This window comes from Arachis duranensis, chromosome 7, assembly GCF_000817695.3.
Source record: "Arachis duranensis cultivar V14167 chromosome 7, aradu.V14167.gnm2.J7QH, whole genome shotgun sequence".
Classification (NCBI taxonomy): domain Eukaryota; kingdom Viridiplantae; phylum Streptophyta; class Magnoliopsida; order Fabales; family Fabaceae; genus Arachis; species Arachis duranensis.
This window is the reverse complement of record NC_029778.3, coordinates 45,022,230-45,026,768: the sequence shown is the minus strand read 5'-3', so window position 1 is coordinate 45,026,768 and position 4,539 is coordinate 45,022,230. Positions and strand designations below refer to the sequence as shown.

The 4,539-nt window shown below is 35.0% G+C and overlaps 1 non-coding gene across 1 annotated transcript; it reads left to right on the top strand.

Annotated features, from left to right (window-relative positions):
• The first annotated feature begins 4,029 nt into the window (after nt 1–4,029).
• LOC127740826 (small nucleolar RNA R71) lies at nt 4,030–4,133 on the top strand. Its single transcript, XR_008001682.1, has one exon. It is a non-coding gene; the product is annotated as a small nucleolar RNA R71 (small nucleolar RNA).
• Nucleotides 4,134–4,539: the final 406 nt, after the last annotated feature.

Genomic DNA, 4,539 nt, shown 5'->3' with positions numbered 1-4,539 from the left:
CTCCTTGCATTATTGTTGTTGGGTTCGGCTGCCATCTCCTTTTCTTGTTCGAAATTTTCAGAAAGGTTGTCTCTGGATTGTTGTAATTTAGCTTCTCTTAATTTCCTCTTCAGAGTCCTTTCAGGTTCAGGATTAGCTTCAACAAGAATGTCTTTTTCCTTGTTCCTGATCATATAGGGAAGAAGAGAACAAGAAAAGAGAGAGGAACCCTCTATGTCACAGTATAGAGATTCCTTTATGTTAGTAGAGAAAGAAAGGGAATAGGAGTGAAGAAGAATGAATAGGTAGGGGTAGTGATTTGAGGTGAAGAGAGGTGAAGAGAAGTGTTAGTAAATAAATAAATAAATAGAAGAAGGGGAGAGGGAAGAAATTTCAAAAATAAATTTGAAAAGAAGTTAAATGATTTTCGAAAATAAAAGATAAGATAGGATTAAAATTAAAACAATTAATTAATTAAAAAGAATTTTTGAAAAAGGGATGAGATATTTTCGAAATTAGAGAGGGAAAAGTAGTTAGGTGGTTTTGAAAAAGATAAGAAACAAACAAAAATTCAAATAGTTAGTTGAAAAAGATATTAAAATCAAATTTGAAAAGATAAGAAGATAAGAAGTTAGATAAGATATTTTGAAAATTTTTTTGAAAAAGATAAAATTTTGAAAAAGATATGATATAAAAGATAAGATAAGATAGATATGATAAAAATATAAGATTTTTGAGAAAAAGATATTTTGAAAAAGATTTAATTTTTTAAAATTAAAATTGATTACTTGACTAACAAGAAATTAAAAGATAAGATTCTAGAGTTTAAAGATTGAACCTTTCTTAACAAGAAAGTAACAAACTTCAAATTTTTGAATCAATCACATTAATTGTTAGTGAGTTTTTTGAAAATTTGATATAAAGATAAGAAAAAGATTTTGAAAATATTTTAAAGAATTTTCAAAAATTAATAAGAAAAATGAAAAGATTTAATTTTTGAAAAAGTTTTAAAAAAGATAAGATTTTTAAAATTGAAAATTTGATTTGATTTGTAAGAAACAACTAATTTTAAAAATTTTTGACCAAGTCAACTCAAATTTTCGAAAATTTGGAGAAAATTAAGGAAAAGATATTTTTTATTTTTTGAATTTTTAATGATGAAAGAGAAAAACATAAAAATGATCCAAAACATGAAAATTTTGGATCAAAACACTTAATGCATGCAAGAACAATATGAATGTCAAGATGAACACCAAGAACACTTTGAAGATCATGATGAACATCAAGAACATATTTTTGAAAAATTTTTGATGCAAAGAAAATGTGCAAGACACCAAACTTAGAAATCTTTAATGCTTGGACTCTAACAAACGAAAAATGCATATGAAAAACAACAAAAGATGCAAAACAAGAAAACATCAAGATCAAACAAGAAGACTTACCAAGAACAACTTGAACATCATGAAGAACACTATAAATGCATGATTTTTTGAAAAATGCAAGAAAAAATTTTTAAGCATGCAATTGACACCAAACTTAAAAATTGACTCAAGACTCAAATAAGAAACACAAAATATTTTTTTATTTTTATGATTTTATGATTTTTTTGTATTGTCTTTAATTTTTTTCGAAAATGTTCTTTAGAAAAACGAAAATAATAAAAAAATATTTTTGAAAGATTTTTGAAAACTTTTTGAAAAGAAAATTACCTAATCTGAGCAACAAGATGAACCGTCAGTTGTCCATACTCGAACAATCCCCGGCAACGGCGCCAAAAACTTGGTGCAGGAATTTGTGATCATCAATAATGGCTCCAAAGACTTGGTGCCCTCAAACGTGAATCACACTTTATCACAACTCCGCACAACTAACCAGCAAGTGCACTGGGTCGTCCAAGTAATACCTTACGTGAGTAAGGGTCGATCCCACGGAGATTGTTGGTATGAAGCAAGCTATGGTCACCTTGCAAATCTCAGTTAGGCAGAAAAAAGGGGAATTGTGATTATTGGAATAAATAATAAATAAAAAGCAATAATAAAAGGGATAGAATACTTATGCAGATTCATTAAAGATAGAGTTACTCATGTAATTGAATGGTGGGAATTTCAGATATGTGTATGGAGGTGACTTGTCCCTGTTGAATCTCTGCTTTCCTACTGCTTTTATCCAATTTTATCACTCCCTTCTATGGCAAGCTGTATGTAGGGCATCACCGTTGTCAATGGCTACATCCCATCCTCTCAGTGAAAATGGTCCAAATGCTCTGTCACAACACGGCTAATCATCTGTCGGTTCTCAATCAGGTTGGAGTATAATCCAGTGATTCTTTTGTGTCTGTCACTAACGCCCAGCCTTCAGGAGTTTGAAGCTCGTCACAGTCATTCAATCCCGGAATCCTACTCGGAATACCACAGACAAGATTAGACTTTCCGGATTCCCATGAATGCCGCCATCAATTCTAGCTTATACCACGAAGATTCTGATTAAGGAATCCAAGAGATATGCGCCCGGCCTAAGGTAGAACGGAAGTGGTTGTCAGTCACACGCGTTCATAGGTGAGAATAATGATGAGTGTCACGGATCATCATATTCATCAAGTTGAAGTGCAACGAATATCTTAGAACAGGAATAAATCGAATTGGATAGAAAATAATAGTAATTGCATTGAAACTTGAGGTACAGCAGAGCACCACACCCTTAATCTATGGTGTGTAGAAACTCCACCGTTGAAAATACATAAGTGAAAGGTTCATGCATGGCCGAATGGCCAGCCCCCATGTGGTCACAAGACCGAATGATCAAAAGACTCCTAATAAACTAGTCAAAAGTTCTATTTATACTAAACTAGCTACTAGGGTTTATAAAGATAAGTAATTGATGCATAAATTCACTTTCGGAGCTCACTTGGTGTATGTTTGGGCTGAGCTTGATCTATCCACGAGCTGAGGCTTCTCTTGGAGTTGAACACCAAGTTGTAACGTGTTTTGGGCGTTCAACTCTGGTTCGTGACGTGTTTCTGGCGTTTGACTCCAGAATGCAGCATAGAACTAGCGTTGAGCGCCAGTTTACATCATCTAATCACGAATAAAGTATGGACTATTATATATTTCTGGAAAGCTCTGGATGTCTACTTTCCAACGCCGTTGAGATCGCGCCATTTGAGGTTTTGTATCTCCAGAAAATTCATTTTGATTGTAGGGAGGTCAGATTCCAACAGCATCAGCAGTCCTTCGTCAGCCTCCTATCAGAGTTTTGTTCAGGTCCCTCAATTTCAGCCAGAAAATTCCTGAAATCACATAAAAATACACAAACTCATAGTAAAGTCCAGAAATGTGATATTAACATAAAAACTAATGAAAATATCCCTAAAAGTAACTAGATTATACTAAAAACTACCTAAAAACAATGCCAAAAGCGTATAAATTATCCGCTCATCAGAAAGTCTATCCTCTGTTAGCGATGGTGGATTGAGGTTAGGTGGTTGAGAAGGGTGGTTAGGTGGGTGTTGATAGGATCTCTATGAGGTATGTTGGTGAGTTGCATTGTTGTTGGGATTGTGGTTGTGGCGTCTCTGGTCTTGGCCTTGGTCTTGTTGATTTTCGCACCCAAAGTTAGGGTGATTTCTTCATCCAGCATTGTAAGTTTTGGAGTATGGATCATGGATTTGTCTAGGTTAGTTCCCAACATAATTGGCTTGTTCCCAGTTACTTTCTTCTCCTATATTCACTCTTTCTTGAGCTGGTGATGAAGTGATGACTACTGCAACTTGGTTTTCTTCTACCTTCTTGGTGAGATCTGCTAACTGCTTGGTGATTATCTTATTTTGAGCCAGTAATGCATTCATGTGATTCAGCTCCATTACTCCTCGAGTGTTACTTTTTTCAGAAGCATAGAAGTAGTCATTCTAAGCTACCATTTCAATGACATCTATGACTTTTTCAATGGTTTTTCTTCTTGTTTAGAGAGCCCCCTGATGAATGGTCTACAGCCTTCTTTGACTCATAAGAAAGACCTTCATAGAAAATGTGAAGTTGAACCCATTCATTGAACATGTCCAGTGGGCATCTTCTTGTTAAGTCCTTAAACCTCTCCCATGCCTCATAGAGAGTCTCACCATCTTGTTGCCTGAAATTTTGCACCTCAGCTCTCAGCCTGTTAATTCTCTGAGAAGGGTAGAATCTTGCCAAAAATTTGTTTACCACATCTTCCCAATTTGATAAGCTCTCCTTTGAAAAGGACTCCAGCCACTTGGATGCTTTGTCCCCGAGTCAAAAAGGGAACAAAAGCAGCCTATAGACATCTGGATGGACTCCATTAGACTTTACTGTATCACATATTCTCAAGAAGGTGTTAGATGTTGATTGGGGTCTTCTTGGGAACTTCCTCTAAATGAGCAGTTGTTCTGAACAAAGGTGATGAACTGGGGTTTTAATTCAAAGTTGTTGGCATGTATGGTGGGCTTTTGGATACTACTTCCACAATTTCCTGGGTTTGGATTGATGTAAGAACCTAGAACTCTCCTCTCTTGCCCAACATGATTTACAGGGCCTTATCTGGCAT